Source organism: Peromyscus eremicus, chromosome 23, assembly GCF_949786415.1.
Source record: "Peromyscus eremicus chromosome 23, PerEre_H2_v1, whole genome shotgun sequence".
Taxonomy (NCBI): Eukaryota; Metazoa; Chordata; class Mammalia; order Rodentia; family Cricetidae; genus Peromyscus; species Peromyscus eremicus.
The window spans coordinates 27846733-27873577 of NC_081438.1; positions in this window are offsets into that span (position 1 = coordinate 27846733).

Consider the following 26845-nt stretch of genomic DNA (forward strand, 5'->3'; position numbering starts at 1 on the left):
ACAAACTCGGGCCACAACTACTTCAACTCTGCTGAGGAAACTGACAAAAACAGTAGCTTCTCTTCAGTCCAATACACTGTACTTGCAGGGAACAGACGCGAGTGCTATTTGCACTGTGTATGGCAATGGGTGAACATAGTGACTTTCCTTACAAGAAAACAACTCTTGCTGGTAGGACCAGAAACTGCATGTGATTCAACTCCAATTATGTAGTGGAAACCAACACTAGCTCGCCTTACAAGAAACATACTCTGCTTTTGAGGAAGGAGCACTCTTCTACTCTTCTGTTTTTCCTATAGGACCAGAAGAGAAAGCTTGCTCAGAACAAAAGAACTGGGCTTCTTACACACATGGTCCATACCTAGTTCAGCTCTGCTTTGGAAACTGACAAGAACAGTAGCTTCTCTTCAGGCCAATACACTGTATTTGCTGGGAACAGACGCGAGTGCTATTTGTACTGTATATGGTAAGGGGAGCACAATAGTGACTCCTTACCAGAAAACAACTCTTGCTCGAAGGACCACAAACTGCATGGGATTCAACTCGGTTTATGAATGGGAAACAAACGCTAGCTCACTTTACAAGAAACACACTCTGCTTTTGAGAATTCTGCACTCTTCTACTCTACTGTGTTTCCAGTTGGGCCAGAACAGTGACCATGCTCAGAACAAAAGAACTGTGCTTCCTAAACAATGGGCCATATCTAGTTCAGCTCTGCTTAGGCACCTGACAAGAACAGTAGCTTCTCTTCAGTCCAATACACTGTGCTTGCTGGGAACAGACCCGAGTGCTATTTGCGCTGTCTATGGCAATGTGAGCACAATACTGACTTTCCCTAACATAAAACAACTCTTGCTCGTTCGACCAGAAACTGTATGTGATTCAATTCCGTTTAAAATGGGAAACCAACACTAGCTGGCCTTACAAGAAACAAACTCTGCATGTGAGAAAGGAGCACTCTTCTACTCTACTGTGTTTCCTGTCGGGCCAGAACAGTGAGCTTGCTCAAAATAAAAGAACTGTGCTTCCTGCACATATGGGCCATATCTAGTTCAGCTCTGATAAAGAAACTGACAAGAACAGTAGCTTCTCTTCCGACCAATAGACTGTACTTGCTGAGAAGAAACGCCAGTGCTATTTGCACTGTGTATGTCAATGGGAGTGCAATAGTGACTTTCCATACCTGAAAAAAACTTTTGCTCGTGGGACCAGAAACTGCATGTAATTCAACTCCGTTTATGAATGGGAAACAAACAATAGCTCGCATTAAAAGAAACACACTCTGATTTTGAGAAAAGAGCACTCTTCTTCTCTATTCTTTTCCAATAGTGCCAGATAATTGAGCTTGCTCAGAACAAAACAACTGTTGTTCCTACACACGGGCCATATCTAGTTCAACTCAGCATAGGAAACTGACAAGTATGGTAGCTTCTCCTCAGTCCAATACACTGTACTTCCTGGAAACAGACGCGAGAGCTATTTGAACTGTGTTATTGCGATGGAACCACAATAGTGACTTTCCTTACCTGAAAACAACTCTTCCTCATAGGACCAAAAAGGGCATGTGATTCAACTCTGTTTATGAATGGTAAACCAATACAGACTCGCCTTTAAGAAACACACTCTGCATGAGAAAGGAGCAATATTCTACTCTACTCTGTTTCCTATAGGGCCAGAACAGTGAGCTGCTCAAAACAAAAGAAATATGCTTCCTACACACATGGGCCTTATCTGGTTCAGCACTGCTTAGGAAACTGTCAAGAACACTATCTTCTCTTCTGTCCAATACACTGTTATTGCTGGGAACACACGCAAGTGCTATTTGCACTGTGAATGGCAATGGGAGTCCAATAGTGATTTTCCTTACCAGAAAACAACTCTTGCTTGTAGGACCAGAAACTGCATGTGATTCAACTCCGTTTATGAATGGGAAACAAACGCTAGCTTGCTTTACAGGAAACACACTCTGCTTTTGAGAAAGGAGCACTCTTTTACTCTACTGTTTTTCCCATAGGGCCAGAACAGTGAGCTTGCTCAGAACAAAAGAACTGTGCTTCCTACACACAAGGGCCATATCTAGTTCAACTCTGCTTAGGAAACTGACAAGAACAGTAGCTTCTCTTCAGGCCAATACACTGTATTTACTGGGAACAGACGCGAGTGCTATTTGCACTGGACATGGCAATGGGAACACAATAGTGAACTTCCTTACCAGAAAACATATCTTGCACATAGGACCAGAACCAACATGTGATTCAACTTCTTTTATGAATGGGAAACAAACACTAGCTTGCCTTACATAAACACACTATGCTGTTGAGAAAAGAGCACTCTTCTACTCTACTGTGTTTCCTATATGGTCAGAACAGAAACTTTGCTCAGAACAAAAGAACTGGGCTTCTTACACACATGGTCCATATCTAGTTCAGCTCTGCTTTGGAAACTGACAAGAACAGTAGCTTCTCTTCAGTCCAATACACTGTACCTGCTGGAAACAGATGAGAGTGATATTTGCACTGTATAAGGCAATGGGAGAACAATAGTGACTTTTCCTACCAGAAAACAACTCTTGCTCATAGGACCAGAAACTGCATGTGATTCAACCCCGTTTATGACTGGGAAACAAACACTAGCTCGCTTTACAAGAAACACACTCTGCTTTAAAAAAGGAGCTCTCACTTGTTCAGCTATATTCATATCAGCATTGTTTGTAATAGCCAGAACATGGAAACAACCCTGATGCCCTTCAACTGAAGAATGGATAAAGAAAATGTGGTACATATATACAATGGAATACTACTCAGCAGAGAAAAACAATGACATCATGAGGTTTGCAGACAAATGGATGGATCTAGAAAAAAGCATCCTGAGTGAGGTATCCCAGACTCAGAAAGACAAACATGGTATGTACTCACTCATAGCAGGATACTAGATGTGGAACAAGGATGACTGGACTGCTACTCACATCACCAGGGAGGCTACCTGGAAAACAGGACCCCAAGAAAGACACAGGGATCGCCCAATGACAGAGAAATGGAATGAGATCTACATGAACAGCCTGGACATGAGTGGGGGTAGTGAAGGGCGAGGGTCGAGGAAAAGAGAGCTTGGGTGAGCGGGAGATCCCAGCTGGATCAACAACAGAGAGGGAGAACAAGGAATAGGAGACCATGGCAAATGAAGACCACATGAGAATAGGAAGAAACAAAGTGCTAGAGAGGCCCACAGAAATCCACTAAGATACCCCCACAACAGACTGCTGGCAATGGTCGAGAGACAGTCTGAACTGACCTACTCTGGTGATGGGATGGTCAAACACCCTAATTGTCGTACTAGAAACCTCATCCAACTACTGAAGGATCTGGATGCAGAGATCCGTGACTACACCCCGGGTGGATCTCTGGGAGTCCAATTAGCGAAAATGAGGAGGGTTTATATGAGCGAGAATTGTTGAGACCAAGGTTGGATAAAGCACAGAGACAAATAGCCAAACGAATGGAAACACATGAAATATGAACCAATGGCTGAGGGGTCACCAACTGGATCAGGCCCTTTGAGTGGGTGAGACAGTTGATTGGCCTGATCTGTTTGGGAGGCATCCAGGCAGTGGCACCGGGTCCTGTGCTCATTGCATGAGTCAGCTGTTTGAAACCTGGGGCCTATGCAGGGTCCTTTGGCTTGGCCTGGAAGGAGGGGACTGGACCTACCTGGACTGAGTCCACCAGGTTGATCTCAGTCTGTGGGGAAGGCTTTGCCCTGGAGGAGATTGGAATGGGGGGCGGGCTGGGGGGAAGGTGAGGGAGCGGGAGGGGGAGAACAAGAGAATCTGTGGCTGATATGTAGAACTTAATGGTATTGCAAAATAAAAATTTTTTTTAAAAAAAAAAAGGAGCTCTCTTCCACTCTACTGTTTTTTATATAGTGCCAGAACAGTGAGCTTGCTCAAAACAAAAATACTCTGCTTCCTACACTCACGGGCCATATCTACTTGACCTCTGCTTAGGAAACTGACAAGAACAGTAGCTTCTCTTCAGTCCAAAACACTGTACTTGCAGGGAATTGAAGCAAGTGCTATTTTCACTGTATGTGACAATGGGAGCACAATAGTGACTTTCCTTACCAGAAAACAACTCTTGCTTGTAGGACCAGAACCTGCATGTGATTCAACTCCGTGTATGAATGGGAAACAAACCTTAGCTCGCCTTACAAGAAACACACTCTATTTTGAGAAAACAGCAATCTTCTACTCTACTCTATTTCCTATGGGGCCAGAACAGTGAGCTTGCTCAGAACCAAAGAACTGTGCTTCCTACACACACGAGCCATATCAAGTTCAAGTCTGCTTATGAAACTGACAAGAACAGTAGCTTCTCTTCAGTCCAATACACTGTACTTGCTGGAAAAAGAGGCGAGTGCTATTTGCACTGTATAAGGCAATGGGAGAACAATAGTGACTTTTCCTCCCAGAAAACGACTCTTGCTCGTAGGACCAGAACCTGCATGAGATTCAACTCTGGATCTGAATGGGAAACAAACCCTAGCTCGCCTTACAGAAAAAACACTCTGCTTTTGAGAAAGGAGCACACTTCAACTCTACTGTGTTTCCTCTACGGCCAGAACAGTGTCCTTGCTCAGAACGAAAGTACTGGGCTTCCTACACACACGGGCCCTACCTATTTCCACTCTGCTTAAGAAACAGACAAGAATAGTAGCTTCTCTTCCTTCCAATATACTATAATTGATGGGAACATACGCGATACTATTTACACTGTGTATGGCAATGGGAGCGCAATAGTAACTTTCCTTAACTAAAATCAATTTTTGCTCATATGATCAGAAAATGCATGAAATTCAACTACTTCTATGTAGTGGAAACAAACACTAGCTCAGCTTACAAGAAACACACTCTGCTTTTGAGAAAGGAGCACTCTTCTACTCTACTGTGTTTCCTAAAGGGCCAGAACAGTGAGCTTGCTCAAAACAAAAGAACTGTGCTTCCTACAAACAGGAGACACATCTAGCTCAACTCTGCTTAGGAAACTGACAAGAACAGTAGCTTCTCTTCAGGCCAATACACTGTACTTGCTGGGAACAGACGCCAGTGCTATTTGCACTGTGTATGGCAATGGAAACACAATAGTGACTTTCCTTACCATATAACAACTCTTGCTCGTAGGACCAGAAATTGCATGTGAATCAACTCCATTTATATGGTGGAAACCAACACTAGCTCGCCTTACACAAACACACTATGCTGTTGAGAAAGGAGCACTCTTCTACTCTACTGTGTTTCCTATATGGCCAGTACAGAAAGCTTGCTCAGACAAAAGAACTGGGCTTTTTACACACATTGGCCATATCCATTTCAGCTCTGCTTAGGCAACTGACAAGAACAGTAGTTTCTCTTCAGTCCAATACACTGTACTTGCAGGGAACAGACGCGAGTGTTATTTGCACTGTGTATGGCAATGGGAGCGAAATAGTGACTTTCCTTACCAGAAAACAACTCTTGCTCGTAGGACCAGAAACTGCATGTGATTCAACTCCTTTTAAGTAGTGGAAACCAACACTAGCTTGCCTTATAAGAAGCACACTCTGCTTTTCAAAAAAAAGCACTCTTCTACTCTACAGTGTTTCCTATAGGGCCAAAACAGTGAGCTTGCTCAGAATAAAAGAACTGTGCTTCCTACACACATGGGCCATATCTAGTTCAGCTCTGCTAAAGAAACTGAAAAGAACAGTAGCTTCTCTTCCATTCAGTACACTCTAATTGCTGGGAAGAAACACGAGTGCTATTTCACTGTGTATGTCAATGGAAGCTAAATAGTGATTTTCCATACCAGAAAACAACATTTGCTCGAATCACCAGAAACTGTATGTGATTAAACTCCGTTTATGAATGGGAAACAAACACTAGCTCGCCTTACAAGAAACACACTCTGCTTTTGAGAAAAGAGCTCTCCTGGACTCTACTGTGTTTCCAATAGAGGCAGAACAGTGAGCTTGCTCAAACAAAAGAACTGTTCTTCCTACACATGGGCAGTATCTAGTTAAACTCTGCTTGGAAAACTCACAAGAACAGTAGCTTCTCTTCAAGCCAATACACTGTAGTTGCTGGAAGCAGACACAAGTGCTATTTTCACTGTGTATGGCAATGAGAGCACAATAGTGACTTTCCTTACCAGAAAACAACTCTTGCTCAAAGACCAAAAACTGCATGTGATTCAACTACATTTATGTAGTGGAAATCAACACTAGCTAGCCTTACCAGAAACATGCTCTGTATTTGAGAAAGGAGCACTCTTCTAATCTGCTATGGTTCCTATAAGGCCAGAACAGTGAGCTTGATCAGAACAAAAGAGCTATGCTTCCTACACACGGGCCATATCTAGTTCAACTCTGCTTAGGAAACTGACAAGAACAGTAGCTTCTCTTCTGTGCAATACACTGTACTTCCTGAGAAGAAACGTGAGTGCTATTTGCACTGTGTATGGCAAAGGGAGCGCAATAGTGACTTTCCTTACAAGAAAACAACTCTTGCTCAAAGACCAGAAACTGCATGTGATTCAACTCCGTTTATTAATGGGAAACCAACACTAGCTCCCCTTACAAGAAACACACTCTGCTTTTGAGAAAAGAGCACTCTTCTACTCTACTCTGTTTCCTAGAGGGCCAGACAGTGTGCTTGCTCAGAAAAAAAGAACTGTGCTTCCTACACAGACAGGTCATATCTAGATCAACTCTACATAGGAAACTTACAAGAATGGTACATTCTCTTCAGAGCAAAACCCTGTACTTGCTGGGAACAGACGCGAGTGCTATTTGCACTGTGTATGGCAATGGAAGCACAATAGTGACTTTCCCTACCAGAAAACAACTCTTGCTTGTAGGACCAGAAACTTCAGGTGATTCAAATCCAATTATGAATGGGAAACAAACACTAGCTCACCTTACAAGAAATACACTCTGCTTTTGAGAAAGGAGCACTCTTCTACTCTACCGTGTTTCCAATTTGGCCAGAACAGTGAGCTTGCTCAGTACAAAAGAACTTTGTTGCCTACAGACACGGGTCATATCTATTTCAACTCTGCATCGAAACCTGACAAGAACAGTAGCTTCTCTTCAGTCCAATACACTGTACTTGCTGGGAACAGACGTGAGTGCTATTTGCACGGTGCTTGGCAAATGGAGCGCTATAGTGACTCTCCTTATGAGAAAACAAATCTTGCTCCTACTGTCAGAAACTGCATGTGATTCAACTCCTTTTATGTAGTGGAAACCAACACTTACTTGCCTTACAAGAAGCACACTCTGCTTTTGAAAAAAAAAAAGCCCTCTTCTACTCTACTGTGTTTCCTGTAGGGCCAGAACAGTGAGCTTGCTCAGAATAAAAGAACTGTGCTTCCTACACACATGGACCATATCTAGTTCATCTCTGCTTAGGAAACTGACAAGAACAGTACCTTCTCTTCAGTCCAATACAATGTACTTGCTGGGAACAGACGCCAGTGCTGTTTGTACTGTGTATGGCAATGGGAGCGCATAGTAATTTCCTTACAAGAAAACAACTCTTGCTCAAAGGACCAGAAACTGTGTGGGATTCAACTCGGTTTATGAATGGGAAACAAACGCTAGCTCACTTTACAAGAAACACACTCTGCTTTTGAGAATTCTGCACTCTTCTACTCTACTGTGTTTCCCATTTGGACCAGAACAGTGAGCTTGCTCAGAACAAAAGAACTGTGCTTCCTAAACAATGGGCCATATCTAGTTCAACTCTGCTTAGGCACCTGAAAAGAACAGTACCTTCTCTTTAGTCCAATACACTGTACTTGCTGGGAACCGACGAGAGTGCGATTTGCACTGTCTATGGCAATATGAGCGCAATACTGACTTTCCCTAACATAAAACAACTCTTGCTCGTTGGACCAGAAACTACATGTGACTCAACGCCGTTTATGAATGGGAAACAAACACTAGCTCGCGTTAAAAGAAACACACTCTGATTTTGAGAAAAGAGCACTCTTCTTCTCTACTCTGTTTCAGATAGTGCCAGATCATTGAGCTTGCTCAGACAAAACAACTGTTGTTCCTACACACGGGCCATATCTAGTTCAACTCAGCATAGGAAACTGACAAGTATGGTAGCTTCTCTTCAGTCCAATACACTGTACTTCCTGGAAACAGACGCGAGGGCTATTTGAACTGTGTTATTGCGATGGGACCACAATAGTGACTTTCCTTACCTGAAAACAACTCTTCCTCATAGGACCAGAAGGGGCATGTGATTCAACTCCATTTATGAATGGTGAACCCACACAGGCTCGCCTTTAAGAAACACACTCGGCATGAGAAAGGAATACTCTTCAACTCTACACTGTTTCCTATAGGGCCAAAACAGTGAGCTGCTCAAAACAAAAGAAATATGCTTCCTACGCACATGGGCCCTATCTAGTTCAGCTCTGCTTGGGAAACTGTCAAGAACAGTATCTTCTCTTCTGTCCAATACACTGTTATTGGTGGGAAAACACGCGAGTGCTATTTGCACTGTGAATGGCAATGGGAGTCTAATACTGACTTTCCTTAACAGAAAACAACTCTTGCTCGTAGGACCAGAAACTGCATTAGATTCAACTCCGTTTATGTAGTGGAAACCGACACTTGCTCGCCTTACAAGAAACACACTCTGCTTTTGAGAAGGGAGCACACTTTTACTCTACTGTGTTTCCTATAGGGCCAGAACAGTGAGCTTGTTCAGAACAAAAGAACTGTGCTTCCTACACAGATGGGCCATATCTAGTTCAGCTCTGCTTAAGAAACTGACAAGAACAGTACCTTCTCTTCAGTCCTATACACTGTACTTGCTAGGAACAGACGCAAGTGCTATTTGCACTGTGTATGGCAATGGGAACACAAATAGTGACTTTCCTTACCAGAAAACAACTCTTCCTTTTAGGACCCGAAACTGCATGTGATTCAACTCAGTTTATGAATGGGAAACAAACACGAGCTCGCCTTACAAGAAACTCACTCGCCGTGCTGTGGTGGTGCACGCCTTCAATCCCAGCACTCAGGAGGCAGAGCCAGGCGGATCTCTGTGAGTTCGAGGCCAATCTGGTCTACAGAGCGAGATCCAGGAAAGGCACAAAGCTACACAGAGAAACCCTGTCTCGAAAAGCCAAAAAAAATAAAATAAAATACAAGAAACACACTATGCGTTTGAGAAAAGAGCACTCTTCTACTCTATTCTGTATCCTATAGGGACAGAACAGTGAGCTTACTCAGAAGAAAAGAACTCTGCTTCCTACACATAGACTATATATTGTTCAAATCTGCCTAGGAAACTGACAAGATGAGAAGCTTCTCTTCAGTCCAATAGAGTGTACTTGATGGGAATAGAGAGACACAGGTGCTATTTGCACTGTGTATGGCAATGGGAGTACAAAAGTGAATTTCCTTACCAGAAAACAACTCGTGCTCGTAGGACCAGAAACTGCATGTGATTCAACTCCGTTTATGAATGGGAAACAAACGCTAGCTTGCTTTATAGGAAACACACTCTGCTTTTGAGAAAGGAGCACTCTTCTACTCTACTGTGTTTCCTATATGGCCAGAACAGTGAGCTTGCTCAGAACAGAAGAACTAGGCTTCTTACACACATGGTCCATATCTAGTTCAGCTCTGCTTTGGAAACTGACAAGAATAGTAGCTTCTCTTCAGGCCAATGCATTGTATTTGCTGGGAGGAGACGCGAGTGCTATTTGCACTACATATGGCAATGGGAGCACAATAGTGACTTTCCTTACCAGAAAAAAACTCGTGCTTGTAGGACCAGAAATTGCATGTGATTCAACTCCGTTTATGAATGGGAAACAAGCACTAGCTTGCCTTACAAGAAATACACTCTGCTTTTGAGAAAGGAGCACTCTTGTACTCTACTGTGTTTCCTATAGAGCAAGAACAGTGAGCTTGCTCAGAACAAAAGATCTGTGCTTCCTACACACGGGCCATATCTAGTTCAGCTCTGCTTAGGAAACTGACAAGAACAGTAGATTCTCTTCCTTCCGTTACACTGAACTTGCTGGGAACAGACGCGAGTGCTATTTGCTCTGTGTATGGCCATGGGAGCACAATACTGACTTTTCTTACCAGAAAAGAACTCTTGCTCATACGACCAGAAATCGCATGTGCTTCAACTCTGTTTATGAAGGGAAATTCAACACTAGCTCGCCTTACACCAAACACACTCTGCTTTTGAGAAAGTAGCTATCTTGTACTCTACTGTTTTTCCTATAGAGCTAAAACAGTGAGCTTGCTCAGAACAAAAGAACTGTGCTTCCTACACACACGGGCCATATCTAATTCCACTATGCTTAGGAAACTGACACGAACAGTAGCTTCTCTTCCATCCAGTACACTGTACTTTCTGGGAAAATACACACGTGCTGTTTGCACTGTGTATGACTATAAGAGCACAATAGTGACTTTCCTTACCAGTAAAGAACTATTGCGTGTAGGAGCAGAAACTGCATGTGATTCAACTCCGTTTATGAAGGGAAATTCAACACTAGCTCACCTTATACCAAACACACTCTGCTTTTGAGAAAAGAGCACTCTTGTACTCTACTGTGTTTCCTGTAGAGCCACAACAGTGAGCTTGGTCAGAACAAAATAACTGTGCTTCCTACACACACGGGCCATATCTAGTTCAACTCTGCTTAGGGAACTGACAAGAAAAATAGCTTCTTTTTCATCCAATACTATGTAATTCCTGAAAACAGACTTGATTGCTATTGCACTGTTGATGGCCAAGGGAACACAATAGTGACTTTCCTTACCAGAAAAGAACTCTTGCTCATAGGACCAGAAACTGCATGTGATTCAACTCCATTTATGAAACGGAATTCAACACTACCTCGCCTTCCACCAAACACACTCTGCTTTTGAGAAAGGAGAACTCTTGTACTCTTCTGTGTTTCCTATAGAGCCAGAACAGTGAGCTTGCTCACAACCAAAGAACTGAGCTTCCTACACGGAGTGGCCATATCTTGTTCAACTTTGCTTAGGAAACTGACAGGAACAATAGCTTGTCTTCCATCCAATGCACTGTACTTGCTGGGCACAGACGCGAGTGCTCTTTGCACTGTGAATGGCGGTGGGAGCACAATAGTGACTTTCCTTACCAGAAAAGAACTCTTGCTCATAGGACCAGAAACTGCATGTGATTCAACTCCGTTTATGAAGGGAAATTCAACACTACCTTGCCTTATAGCAAACACACTCTGCTTTTGAGAAAGGAGTACTCTTGTACTCTACTGTGTTTCCTATAGAGCCAGAACAGTGAGCTTGCTCAGAACAAAAGAACTGTGCTTCCTACACACACGGGCCATATCTAGTTCAAATCTGCTTAGGGAACTGACAAGAAAAATAGCTTCTTTTTCATCCAATACTATGTAATTCCTGAAAACAGACTCGAGTGCTATTGCACTGTTGATGGCCATGGGAACACAATAGTGACTTTCCTTACCAGAAAAGAACTCTTGCTCATAGGACCAGAAACTGCATGTGATTCAACTCCATTTATGAAAGGGAAATTCAACACTAGCTCGCCTTCCACCAAACACACTCTGCTTTTGAGAAAGAAGCACTCTTGTACTCTACTGTGTTTTCTATAGAGCCAGAACAGGGAGCTTGCTCAGAACAAAAGAACTGTGCTTCCTACACACACGGGACATATCTAGTTCAACTCTGCTTAGGCAATTGACAAGAATAGTAGCTTCTCTTTCATCTAATAGTTTCTAATTGGTGGGAACATGACCCGTCCAGCAGGCCAGGTTATTGGGTGAGACCCAAGGAGGCACCTCCTGAAAGATCAATGGGGTCGAGAGAGAAAAGAGATCAGGCGCATAATGAAAGTCAAAGTCAGTCTGTGTCACGTTGAGGTCTCGTTTATTGCAAGGGGATCAGGCTTATATATGCTGGGAGCTAGGAGAAGTAGATAGTGATATGGAAAGTTACTAGGATTAAGTTAGGGTAAGGTAGGGTTCAGGGAAAGGTCTCTTTGTTCCAGGACTTGATCAACAGACCATGCAGCAAACCATCATGTTTCAGGGAGTTGATCAAAAGGTACATACTGTGGTTTTGTTGAAAAACGGTTGCTATTGAAATTGTTAACAGAAGGTTAGGTACACAGCTTTTTCCCATGAGAATCAGTTAGGCTACTTGGCTAATTCCCCCTTCTTTCTATAAAATGGCCAAAGCAGGCTTTGGTCATTAATCGAGAGGTCCCCTGTCTTAGGCTATATGGGGTGCGTCCTGTGTCTGGCAACATGGCATGTTGAGCCGGTCTCTGGTGACATCTGTACGTTGTGCTCCCAGCACAGGCCCCATACTATTCCCGTCATTGAGTACTCTCTAGCTTTTAGTTGTAGGGGTTTTTTAGGTTCGTAGGCCGCTGAACCTGAGCCTTTCACCTGTTTCGATAGTTTCCTCTTGAGTTTCTATCTGATGGTAGTATACTGAAACAGTTTTTGATAGGGCCGAATTGATCTGATTTTTGATGAATTGTGTTAGTCTTTGAAAAGCGCAAGGACCAAAGGTGAGGAGGAGAAGGAAAATGACCAAGGGGGCCAAGAGGGTGGGGATCAGAGTAGAAAGCCATGGGAATCCCTTTAGCCAGCCCTCAAATCAATTGTTTTGATTTTCAAAATCACGTTTTCTTTGTGTCAATCTTTCTCTTAGTTTATTCATTGATTCTCTGACTACCCCAGTGTGATCGGCATAAAAGCAGCATTCTTCCTTCAAGGCTGCACATAATCCCCCCTCCTTTAAAAATAGTAAATCCAGACCTCTTCTGTTTTGTAACACAACCTCAGAGAGCGAGGTTAAAGACTTCTCCAGGGCAGAAATGGATCTTTCTATGGCCTCTAGGTCAGTAGTCATAGCCATTTGTAACTGCATAAGGTGGTTGCTCTGCATGAGGGCAGTAGTTCCTGTACCAATTCCTGCAGCGATGCCCCCAATACCTAACAATAGGGCAATAGTCATAGACACAGGTTCTCGAGTGTATCTGCCTCTCTGCTCAAAGAATTCCATCACTGAGCTCTCTTGATGATAAGTGACACGAGGCCATAACTGGACCATCACACAAAATTCATGGGAATCATTAAATATCTGAGCAGATATGCAAGGGGTCAATCCTATGTTACAGGCCCAATAGGACCCATTGGGTGCTTCAAGATAATAGCTCCCTTTATAGGGTGTCAGAGTTTGTTTACAGAGGTGACTATGGGTCGATGGAATCTTGCCCAAACAAGAACCTCGTCCGGAGACTTCAGGGAGTGTTAGCTTATGTGGCTTATTCTAACACCTATTGCTCGGGGAAGTGAGGTTATTGGCAGTAGACTGAAAGGCGATTCCTTCATAATAAGGGGGACTGGAGGTAAGGCAGAGCCAGCAACCCAGGGTTTTGTTTGGATTTGTGGCATTTAGGGCCAGATAAGCTCCCTGGACCAAATTAAACAATCTATCTCCTGTTCCTCCAAAAGGGTAAGGAGAGTGCCATTGCTGGAGTCTACGATGGTAGTCACGGTGCTTGTATGGTAGGGAAAGGGATGAGGATGAAGTGAGGGGGGGAGGAGGAGGTGGTGATGGCACCCTTTCATGATTAGAGGGGAACCTTTTCGTCAGAGAGAACTAAATTGGGCCCTACCCTGAGGGGTGAAGGTTATGTTTAGAGGTAATGATAGCCCGGGATTATGGGCTGTCCAAGTATAGGAGCTAAAGCAAAAAATGTCTATTCGTGCTAGGCTTACTGTATCCTCTTGTAACTGAAATAAGGTCCCAAGATGAAGTTGGTTTCCAGTAAGCTGCCCCTGTGGTTTCACAACCCCATCGAGCACAAAAGAAGGTCTCGAATCCCCCACATCTGGCAGCCGTGGCTTGGCTTCTACCATCCTTGGGACAGACATAAAAGTCAGATTGTGCTAACCTACAATGAGCTGTAGGACTAACACAGCCTGGGGCAGTCATCATGGCATGGTTATTATCATGAAATATCCCACAAGGGCTTGACCAAGTGGTTTTAGGACTGTGAAGAAATTGATTGCAGTTTGGTATTGTTTGACCTCCCGTACCATTTAACTGGTGTTGGTCAACAGTAGGTATATCTCAAGAATCCAATCCTGCAGCCAGCTGACAGAAGTCAGGAGTGAGTGATGGCCACCAGGAATAGGGAGCATGGTTTGCAGTAACCGTCCAGACCTCCTCCCCCGTTACTGTGAAAATTCGCCAGGTAAGCTTTTTAATAGCATGGTGCTTTCCTTGGAGATGCAGGAGAGGGGAAGGGGGAAGAGTAGTAAGCAAGCAATGAAGCAGGGGTTGGTTTTTTGAGGCCCGCGACAAACAGGTCCTGCCATTGAGATGTCCGTGGCTCCCTTTATTTTCCAAGTCGGAGGCATTTCTGAAAGAAAAAGAGAGAATTTTTGTCTCAGGGTTGTGTCCTGGACATAACAGTTATTTTTTCCTTAGTCTAGGGAGGCAATCTGTGTAGAGTAAGGCTTAATCAGTCTTTCTGTTAGCCCATGAGCCCCATTTTCCTTGGTGTCATAAATACATGCAGACCCCTTCCCCCAGATTATAACTGGATCAGGACCGCCCCATTTTCCGGTTATTGGATCTTTCCAAAGGGCCTGCACATATCCTTGTTTGGTTTCTGGGTGCCAGTGTCGCTCAGCCACAGATTTTCCAAAAACATCCAATGTCAGAAAATTTAATGCGAATAGGGCGTAAGAAAGAAAGCTTTGTGGTTTCCCTTAAGGGGAAATAGTGTCTCTTGTTAGCTAAGTTTATTAAGAGTATTTTTTAAAGTTTGGTGAGCTCTCTCCACGATACCCTGGCCTTGAGGGTTATAGGATATTCCAGAGATGTGTTTAATTCCTAATTGTAAACGAAATTGTCTAAATTGGTTACTAGTATATCCCGGACCATTATCAGTTTTTATACATTTCGGCTGACCCAGCACTGTGAAGACATGTAACATATGATTGATAACATCTTTGGTGGCTTCTCCACTATGAGAAGAGGCACAAATAAATCCACTGAAGGTATCTACTGTAACATGTATAAACTTTAATTTGCCAAAAGAAGGAACATGGGTGACATCCATCTGCCATAGTTGTCCAGGTATAAGCCCTCTGGGGTTCACTCCATAACGAGGTTCGGGTAAGAGCATCAGGCAGTTTTTACAGCTTTTTACAAGTTCCCTAGCCTGTTCTCTAGTGATTGAGAACCTTAGTCTCAAAGTTTGAGCACTGAGGTGATGAAGGCGGTGCGCCTCATGAGCGGCTGCTACCTGATCATGTTCCAAGTGAGAAATCAAGATAGAATGTGTAGCAGAATCAGCAAGTTCATTTCCCTGAGCTAGGGGTCCAGGTAGGCCTGTGTGGGCATGAATATGGCCAACATAAAAGGGTAGCAACCTTTGTCGGATTGATTTTTGTAATTCAGAAAACATTTGGAAGGTGGGAGTAATGGGTTGAATTATTGGGACCATTTCTAAAGCCTGTAAAGCCCCTACCACATATCTTCTGTCTGAATACAAATTAAAGGGGCAATCTTCAAAATTTTTAAAGACAGCAAGGGCAGCATATAGCTCCACCAGCTGAGCTGACTTGAAAGGGGTTGTCATAACGTTCTTTTGGCCATTGAGGACATAAGCAACTTTACCATTACTTGACCCATCTATGAAAAGCACAGGGGAGTCCAGGATGGGATCCATTCGGGTATTTTTAAGAAAAACAAAGGAAGTGAGGGAGAAGAATTGTAGGAGTTTGGGCATCTGTGTGTCAAGTTTTCCTTCATAGGTGCAGACAAGGATGGCCCAGTCAGGACTACAGATGCATAACCATTCAAGTTGCTCTTTATCATATGGCATAACAATAATATCAGGGTCATGCCCAAAGTATCGAGTGGAGGCTTTTATTCCTAACATTTTCGATTGGCAAACCAGGGAAGTGTAGGTGAGAAGGATTTTTCTTTTAGTAACAGGAAGATGTATCGACAGTAAGGGTAGGGGCTCTTGCCAAAGCAGGCCTGTAGGGGCAAAACCTGTAGAAAAAATGATCAAATACAAACGGTCAAAATATCCTGTATGTTGTTGAGTGATGGCCATTTCAACCTTTTGTAATACCCTCTCTGCCTCCACCGTAAGGTATCTAGGGGATTGAGGGTCAGAATCTCCTTTGAGGATATCCTCGAGGGGGCGTACTTCTCCCTTGGTTATTTTTAAATAGGGTCGCAGCCAAATGATATCCCCTAAAAGCTTTTGAAAATCATTGAGACAACGAAGTGTATCTTTTCTAATCTGGATTTTTTGTGCATAGAAGAGGTCCGGGTGTAACTCAAACCCTAAAAACAGGAAGGGGTATTGGGTTTGTATCTTCTCTGGAGCTATATGAAATCCTCGGACCTGAAGTGTGGTAATTATCTTTTGAGCTACATTTTGTGTTTTTTCTTCAGATTTCCCTGCTATTAACAAATCATCCATATAATGTATAATATAAACTTCGGGGTATTGGACCCTCACTGGATTGATAGACTGAGCTACATACTTTTCACATAGCATAGGGGAATTGGCCATTCCTTGGGAGTCATTGCTAGGAGCTGGGGAGCTTGGAGTCTCTGTTTGCTATATTAAGCTTTTTATCAAATAATGTAAATGCCATATTCGTCAGATCTTTGACAGGTTTGAGGACCATTATCTATTAAATGTATCTGTGCCAAACAAATCTAGGCCCAATCTTGAAAATAGGCCAATTTGTTCTCTTATAAATATGTTAGTAAAATATACCTCTCAGTTTTTTTTATTTAAATAGAACAGTTTATGTTTAAAACTAGTATCTGACTAGTATTAACTTGTATTTCTTAACACAAAGAACATGCAAACTCAGACATTCAAAACCAAACATACATGTGGCCACATTTTTCATTCATACCTGTAGAGTAGACAGACATTTTTACAACTATGACCCTTTGGAGTCTCAATGTAACAGCAGAATAGCAAGACAAAGAAATCTGAAACATGTTTCTTTTTTTATATATCTCAAGTCATTTTTTATAAAAACATTATTTTTTATCTTAACCAGCAATAATTTAAAACCAAGTCTCTTAAACGATGGCAAGTATTTGTAACCCATTGAACTCAAATGACCAAAACCCATGTAAATTTTTATTTTTCCTGTGGAAACAAAAGCATAATTTTCCCAGTATCTTGAACTGGTAATTTAACATTTCTTTTTAAGCAATACCAGGACAGAGAAGGGTTAACAAGAGAAGCTGCTGGCCAGCAGAAGAGACCTTGAAGTTATCACAGTAAAGGAAGGGAGGGGGAGCAGTGGGCATAGAGCGTGTCCTTGGCTGCCAGTGTTCCTGAAAAAAAAAGGTTTTGTTAACTCCTCTGACTAAAGTCAGATTCTCTGTTCAGTGTTCACATAGTTTTTGTCAATTTCAGGCAGTCCCCATTGCCCTGTCCAGAGCTCCTGTCTTTGCCCGCCTGTACAGAGAGCACGCACCCCCACCCTCATGAGAGCAGCCAGCTGGCTGCAGTCCTGATAGCAAGAGAGCTAGGGAGGGACGGTAGATGTCAATAAACCTCTGGACCCTTGGGTGTCAGGCAGGGGGAGTTTGAGAGAAAATCCTCTGCAAGGGCTAGTAAATGTGAAGCACGCCCGTCTCCCTCTGCTTCCTTTAGAACATCTCTAATCACACCATAAAAACTAAAAAAGGCATCGGGGACATTTTCCCCGTCTCTGATTAATTTGTTAATATCTTTTCCAATCTTGTTCCAAGTCAAAGGGTGAATTCCTGGGCCATTAATCACTAACCAGGGACATTTCTCCTCCACATATTGGAGGAATTTTATTAAATCCTTTTTCTTAACTCTTATTCCTCTCTCCCAAAGATTACCTTTCATCTCCTTTAGAAAAACAGCCTCTTTAGATAAATTTTTGCCTATGATCGATGGGACGACACACTTACCTCAAGACTCTCCTGCGTTGCACGAGTGATGCAGTCTGGGCGTCTCTACCCTGATCCTCTCCGGGGCCCCATTCGTTGTCCGTCGTTCAACAGGTCACCGTGCCTCGAGCCCCACGTTCGGGCACCACTTGACCTGTCCTGCGGGCCAGGTTATTGGGTGAGACCTGAGGAGGCACCTCCTGAAAGATCAATGGGGGCAGGAGAGAAAGAGGACCAGGCACTAAAAGAAAGACAAAGTCAGTCTGAGTCACGTCAAGGTCTTGTTTATTGCAAGGAGAGTCAGGCTTACATATGCTGGGAGCTAGGAGAAGTACATAGGGGTATGGAAAGTTACTAGGAGGAAGTTAGCGTAAGGTAGGGTTCAGGGAAAGGTCTCTTTATTCCAGGGCTTGAAAACAGACCAGGCAGCAAACCATCATGTTACAGGGAGTTGATCAAAAGGTACATACTGTGGTTTTGTTGAAAAATGGTTGTTATTGAAACTGTTAATGGAAGGTTAGGTACACAGCTTTTTCCCATGAGAATCAGTTAGGCTACTTGGCTCCGGACAAGAACAGACACAAGTGCTATTTGCACTGTATAAGGCCATGGGAGAGCAATAGTGACTTTCCTTACCAGAAAAGAGCTCTTGCTCGTAGGACCAGAAACTGCATGTGATTCAACTCCGTTTATGAAGGGGAATTCAACACTAGCTCGCCTTACACCAGACACACTCTGCTTTTGAGAAAGAAACACTCTTGTACTCTAATGTGTTTCCTATAGAACAAGAACAGAGAGCTTGCTCAGAACAAAAGAACTGTGCTTCCTACACACACGGGATATATCTAGTTCAACACTGCTTAGGAAACTGACAAGAACAATAGCTTCTCTTCCATCCAATACACTGTACTTACTGGGAAAATATGCGAGGGCTATTTGCACTGTGTATGGCCATGTCAGCGCAATAGTGGCTTTCCTGACCAGAAAAAAACTCTTGCTCCTAGGACCAGAAACTTCATGTGATTCAACTCCGTTTATGAAGGGGAATTCACACCTAGCTCGCCTTACACAAGACACACTCTGCTTTTGAGAATGGAGCACTCTTGTATTCTACTGTGTTTCCTATAGAGTGAGAAGAGTGAGCTTTCTCAGAACAAAAGAACTGTGCTTCCTGCACACACAGGCCATACTTACATAAACTATGATTATGAAACTGACAAGAACAGTAGCTTCTCTACCGTCCAATACACTGTACTTGCTGGGAACAGAAACGAGTGCTATTTGCACTGTGTATGGCCATGGGAGCGCAATAGTGACTTTCCTTACCAGAAAAGAACTCTTGCTCGTAGAACCAGAAAGTGCATGTGATTCAACTTTGTTTATGAAGGGGAATTCAGCACTAGCTCGCCTTACACCAAATACACTTTGCTTTTGAGAAAGGGGCAATCTTGCACTCTGCTGTGTTTCCTATAGAGCCAGAACAGTGAGCTTGCTCAGAACAAAAGGACTGTGCTTCCTACACACAAGGGCCATATCTAGTTGGACTCTGTTTAAGAAATTGACAAGAAGAGTAGCTTCTCTTCTGTCCAGTACACTGTACTTGATGGAAAAAAAAACGCGAGTGCTATTTGCACTGTGTACGGTCAAGGAATCGTAAGAGTGACTTGCCTTACCAGAAAAGAAATCTTGGTCATAGGACCAGAAAATGCATGTGATTCAACTCCATTTATGAAGGGAAATTCAACACTAGCTCACCTTACACCAAACACACTCTGCTTTTGAGAAAGGAGCACTCTTGTATTTTACTGTGTTTCCTCCTGAGCCAAAACAGTGAGCTTGCTCAGAACAAAAGAACTGTGCTTCCTACACACACGGGCCATATCGAATTTGACTCTGCTTAGGAAACTGACGAGAACAGTAGTTCTCTTCCGTCCAACACATTGCACTTGATGGAAACAGACACGAGTGCTATTTGCACTGTGTATGGCCATGAGAGCGCAATAGTGGTTTTCCTGACCAGAAAAGAACTCTTGCTCTTAGGAACAGAAACTTCATGTGATTCAACTCCATTTATGAAGGGGAAATCAACACTAGACCACCTTATACCAAACACACTCTGCTTTTGAGAAAGGGGCACTCTTGTACTCTACTGTATTTCCTATAGAGCCAGAAAAGTGAGCTTGCTCAGAACAAAGAACTGTGCTTCCTGCACACACGAGCCATATCTAGTTCAACTCTGGTTAGAAAACTTAAAAGAACAATAGCCTCTCTTCCGTCCAATACACTGTACTTGCTGGGAAGAGATGCGAGTGCTATTTTCACTGAGCATGGCCATGGGAGCGCAATAGTGACTTTACTTACCAGAAAAGAACTCTTGCTCGTAGGACCAGAAACTGCATGTGATTCAACTCGGTTTATAAAGGGGAATTCAACACTAGCTCGCCCTACACCAAACACACTCTGCTTTTGAGACAGGGGCACTCTTGTACTCTGCTGTGTTTCCTATAGAGCCAGAACAGTGAGCATGCTCAGAACAAAGAAATGTGCTTCCTTACCAGAAAAGAACTCTTTCTCGTAGGACCAGAAACTGCATGTGATTCAACTCCGTTTGTGAAGGGGAATTCAACAGTAGCTCGACTAACACCAAACACACTCTGCTTTTGAGAAAGGAGCACTCTTGTACTCTACAGTGTTTCTTATAGACCCAGAATAGTGAGATTGCTCAAAGCAAAAGAACTGTGCTTCCTACACACACGGGCCATATCTAGTTCAACTCTGCTTAGGAAACTGACAAGAACAGTAGCTTCTCTTCCGTCCAATACACTGTTATTGCTGTGAAAATACGCGAGGGCTATTTGCACTGTCTATATCCATGGGAGTACAATACTGACTTTCCTTACCAGAAAAGAACTCTTGCTCATAGGACCATAAATACATGTGATTCAACTCCATTTATGAAGGGAAATTCAACACTAGCTTCTCTTACACCAAACACACTCTGCTTTTGAGAAAGAAGCACCTTTATACTCTACTGTGTTTCCTATGGAGCCAGAACAGTGACCTTGCTCAGAACAAAAGAACTGTGCTTCCTACACACATGGGCCATATCTAGTTCAACTCTGCTTAGGAAACTGACAAGAACAGTAGATTCTCTTCCATCCAATACACTGTATTAGCTGGGAACAGACACGAGTGCTATTTGCACTGAGTATGGCCATGGGAGCGCAATAGTGACTTTCCTTACCAGAAGATTACTCTTGCTGGTAGGACCAGAAACTGCATGTGATTCAATGCCATTTATGAAGGGAAATTCAACACTAGCTTGCCTTACACCAAACACACTCTGCTTTTGAGAAAGGAGCACTCTTGTACTCTACTGTATTTTCTATAGAACAAGAACAGAGAGCTTGCTCAGAATAAAAGAACTGTGCTTCCTACACACACGGTCCATATCTAGTTCAACTCTTCTTAGAAAATTTAAAAGAACAGAAGTCTCTCTTCCATCCAATACACTGTACTTGCTGGGAACAGACATGAGTGCTATTTGCCCTGAGTATGGCCATGGGCGTGCAATAGTTACTTTCCTTACCAGAAAAGAACCCTTGCTCACAGGAGGAGAAACTGCATGTGATTGAACTCTGTTTATGAAGGGGAATTCAACACTCGCCCGACTTACAACAAACACACTCTGCTTTTGAGAAAGGGCCACTCTTGTAATCTACTGTGTTTCCTATAGAACCAGAAAAGTGAACTTGCTCAGAACAAATAACTGTGCTTACTACACACGGGCCATATCTAGTTCAACTCTGCTTAGGATACTGACAAGAACTGTAGCTGCTCTTCCGTCCAATACACTGTAATTGCTGGGAACAGACGCGAGGGCTATTTGTACTGTGTATGGCCATAAGAGCACAATAGTGACTTTCCTTACCAGAAGAGACCTTTTGCTAGTAGGACCAGAAATTGCATGTGATTCAACTCGGTTCATGAGGGGGCATTCAACACTAGCTCGCCTTACACCAAAAACACTCTGCTTTTGAGAAAGAAGCACTCTTGGACTCTACTGTGTTTAATATAGATCTAAAACAGTGAGCTTGCTCAGAGCAAAAGAACTGTGCTTCCTACAACATGGGCCATATTTACTTCAACTCTACTTAGGAAACTGACAAGAACAGTAGCTTCTCTTCCATGCAATACACGGTATTGCTGGGAAAAGACACGAGTGCTGTTTATACTGTGTATGGCCATGGGAGCACTATACTGAAAGAACTCTTTCTCGTAGGACCAGAAACTGCATGTGATTCAACTCTGTTTATGAAGGGGAATTCAACACTAGTTCGACTTACACCAAACACACTCTGCTTTTGAAAAAGGAGCAATCTTGTACTCTACAGTGTTTCTTATAAACCCAGAACAGTGAGATTGCTCAAAGCAAAAGAATTGTGCTTCCTACACACATGGGCCATATCTAGTTCAACTCTGCTTAGGAAACTGACAAGAACAGTAGCTTCTCTTCCGTCCAATACACTATAATTGCTGGGAAAAGACGGGAGTGCTATTTGCACTGTCTATATCCATGGGAGCCCAACAGTGACTTTTCTTACCAGAAAAGAACTCTTGCTCATATGACCAGAAACTGCATGTGATTCAACTCCACTTATGAAGGGGAATTCAACACTAGCTCGCCTTACACCAAACAAACTCTGCTTTTGGGAAAGGAGCACTCTTGTACTCTACTGTGTTTTCTATAGAGCCAGAACAGTGAATTTGCTCAGAACAAAAGAACTGTGCTTCCTACACACACAGGCCCTATCTAGTTCAACTTTGCCTAGGAAACTGACAAGAACAGTAGCTTCTCTCCATCAAATACTCTGTAATTGCTGGGAACAGACACGAGTGCTATTTGCCCTGTGTATGGCCATGGGAGCGCAATAGTGACTTTCCTTACCAGAAAAGTATTCTTCCTCATAGGACCATAAACACATGTGATTCAACTCCGTTTATGAAGGGAAATTCAACACTAGCTTCCCTTACACCAAACACACTCTGCTTTTGAGAAAGAAGCACCTTTGTACTCTACTGTGTTTCCTATGGAGCCAGAACAGTGACCTTGCTCAGAACAAAAGAACTGTTCTTCCTACACACACGGGCCATATCTAGTTCAACTCTGCTTAGGAAACTGACAAGAACAGTAGCTTCTCTTCTGTCCAATACACTGTACTTACTGGGAACACACACGAGTGCTATTTGCACTGAGTATGTCCATGGGAGCGCAATAGTGACTTTCCTTACCAGAAGATTACTCTTGCTTGTAGGACCAGAAACTGCATGTGATTCACGGCCGTTTATGAAGGGAAATTCAACACTAGCTCGCCTTACACCAAACATAATCTGCTTTTGAGAAAGGAGCACTCTTGTACTCTACTGTATTTCCTACAGAACCAGAACAGAGAGCTTGCTCAGAACAAAAGAACTGTGCTTTCTACACACAAGGGCCATATCTAGTTCAACTCTGCTCAGGAAACTGACAAGAACAGTAGCTTCTCTTCCTTCGAATTCACTGTACATGCTGAGAACAGACGCGAGTGTTATTTGCCCTGTGTATGGATATGGGAGCGCGAGTGACTTTCCTTACCGGAAAAGAACTCTTGCTCGTAGGACCAGAAACTGCATGTGATTCAACTGCTTTTATGAATGGGAATTCAACACTAGCTCGCCCTACTCCAAACACACTCTGCTTTTCAGAAAGGAGCAACTTCTACTCTACTGTGTTTCCTAGAGAGACAGAAGAGTGAGCTTGCTCAGAACAAAAGAACTGTGCTTCCTACACACGTGCCATATCTAGTTCAACTCTGCTTAAGGAAACTGACAAGAACAGGATATTCTCTTAAGCCCCATACACTGTACTTGCTGGGAACTGACATGAGTGCTATTTGCACTGTGTATGCCAATGGGAGCACGATAGCGACTTTCCTTACTAGAAAAGAATTCTTGCTCGTAGGACCAGAAACTGCATGTGATTAAACTTCATTTATGAATGGGAATTCAACACTAGCTCACCTTACACCAATCACACTCTGCTTTTGAGAAAGGAGCACTTTTCTACTCTACTGTGTTTCCTACAGAGCCAGTACAGTGAGCTTGCTTAGACCAAAAGAACTGTGCTTCCTACACATACTGGCCATATCTAGTTCAACTCTGCTTTGGAGACTGACAAGAACAGTAGCTTCTCTTCTGTCCAATACACTGTACTTGCTGGGAATAGACAAGAGTGCTATTTGCACTCTGTATGGCAATGGGAGCACAATAGGGAATTTGCTTACCAGAAAAGAATTCTTGTGCATGGGACAAGAGACAGCATGTTATTCAATTCATTTTTTTATACACAGAAAATTAACACTGAGTTGCCTTACAAGAAACACACTCCCTTTTTCAAAAAGGAGCACTCGTCTTCTTTACTGTGTTTCCTAGAGATTCAGAACAGTGAGGTTGCTCAGAACAAAAGAACTGTGATTCCTACATACACAGGCCATATCTACTTGAATTGTGCTTAGGAAACTGAGAAGAATCGTAGCCTCTCTTACATCCAATATACTGTACTTGATGGAAACAGACCCGGGTGTTATTTGCACTGAGTATCTCAATGGGAGCCCAATAGTGACTTTCCTTACCAGAAAAGAACTGTTGCTCCTAGGACAAGAAACTGTATGTGATCCCACTCCATTTATGAAGGTGAATTTAACACTAACTTGCCTTACAAAAAACACACTCTGCTTTTAAGAAAAGAGAACACAGTGAGCTTGCTCAGAACAAATGAGTTGTGCTTCTTACACACACGGGCCATATCTAGTTCAACTCAGTGTTGGAAACTGACAAGAGCAGTAGATTCTCTTTCGTCCAATAAACCGTACTTGCTGGGAATGGACGCGAGTACTATTTGCACTGTTTATGGCAATGGGTGTGCAATAGTGACTTTCCTTACCAGAACAGAACTGTAGCTCATAGGAAAAGAAACTGCATGTGATTCAACTCCGTTTATGAATGGGAATTGCACACTTGGTTGCTTTTCAATAAACACACTCTGCTTTTGAGAAGGGAGCACTCATATACTCTACTGTGTTTCCTATACAGCCATGACAGTTAGCTTGCTCAGAACAAAAGAACTGTGCTTCTTACACACATGGGCCATATCTAGTTCAACTCTGCTTAGGAAACTGACAAAAATAGTAGCTTCTCTTCCATTCAATACACTTTACTTGCTGGGAACAAACACAAGTGCTATTTGCTCTGTGTATGAAAATGGGAGGCTAACAATGACTTTTCCTAGCAGAAAAGAACTGTTGCTCTTAGCACAAAAAACTGCATGTGATTCAACTCCGTTTATGAAGGGGAATTCAACACTAGCTTGCCTTACATGAAACGCACTCTGCTTTTGAGAAATGAGCACGCTTCTACTCTTCTGTGTTTCCTATACAGCCAGTACTGTGAGCTTGCTCAGAGCAAAAGAACTGTGCTTCCTAAACACATGGGCCGTATCTAGTTCAACTCTGCTTAGAAAACTGACAAGAACAGTAGCTTCTTTTCCGTCCAATACACTGTACTTGCTGGGAACAGATGTGAGTGCTATTTGCACTGTGTATCTAAATAGGAGCCTAATAATGACTTTTCTTACCAGAAGAGAAATGTTGCTCATAGGACAAGAAACTGCATGTGATTCAACTCTATTTATAAAGGGGAATTGAACACTAGCTTGCCTTACAAGAAACACACTCCGATTTGCATTTCCCTGATAATTAGCGATGTTGAGCAATTCCTTAAATGTCTTTCACCGTTTGAGTTTCCTCTATTGAGAATTATCTGTTTAGTTCTATAGCCTGTTTCTCAATTGGACTTTTTGGGCATTTTGATGTCTAATTTCTTGAGTTCCTTATATATTCTGGATATTAGTCCTCTGTCAGATGTGGGGTTAGTGAAGAGTTTTTCCCATTCTGTAGGCCGTAGCTTTGCCTTGTTGATGGTATCCTTTGCTCTACAAAACTTCTCACTTTCAAGAGGTCCCATTAATTGATTGTTTCTCTCAGTGTCTGTGGCTGGTGTTATGTTTAGGAAGTGATCTCCTATGCCAATGCATTCAAGACTACTTCCTACTTTCTCTTCTAGCAGGTGCAGAGTAGCTGGATTTATGTTGAGGTCCTTGATCCACTGGACTTAAGTTTTGTGCACGGTGATAGATATGGATCTATTTGCAGCCTTCCACATGTTGATATCCAGTTATACCAGCACCATTTGTTGAAGATGCTTTCTTTTTTCCATTGTACATTTTTGGCTTCTTTGTCAAAAATTATATGTTCATAGGTGTGTGGATTAATGTCAGGGTCCTCAATTTGATTCCATTGGTCCACATGTATGTTTTTATTACTGTAGCTCTAAATTAGAGCTTTAAGTCAGGGATCGTGATGCCTCCAGAGGTTGTTTTATTGTACAGGATTCTTTTGGCTATCCTGGGTTTTTTGTTTTTCCATATGAAGTTGAGTATTATTCTTTCCAGGTCTGTGAAGAATTGTTTTGGTATTTTGACGGGGATTGCATTGAATCTGTAGATTGCTTTTGGTAAGATTGCCATTTTTACTATGTTAGTCCTGCCTATCCATGAGCATGGGAGATCTTTCCATTTTCTGACATCTTCTTCAATTTCTTTTTTCAGGGACTTAAAGTTCTTGTCATATAGGTCCTTCACTTGCTTTGTTGGTGTTACCTCAAGGTATTTTATGTCATTTGTGGCTATTGTAAAGGGTGATGTTTCTCTGATTTCCTTCTCAGCCTCTTTGTC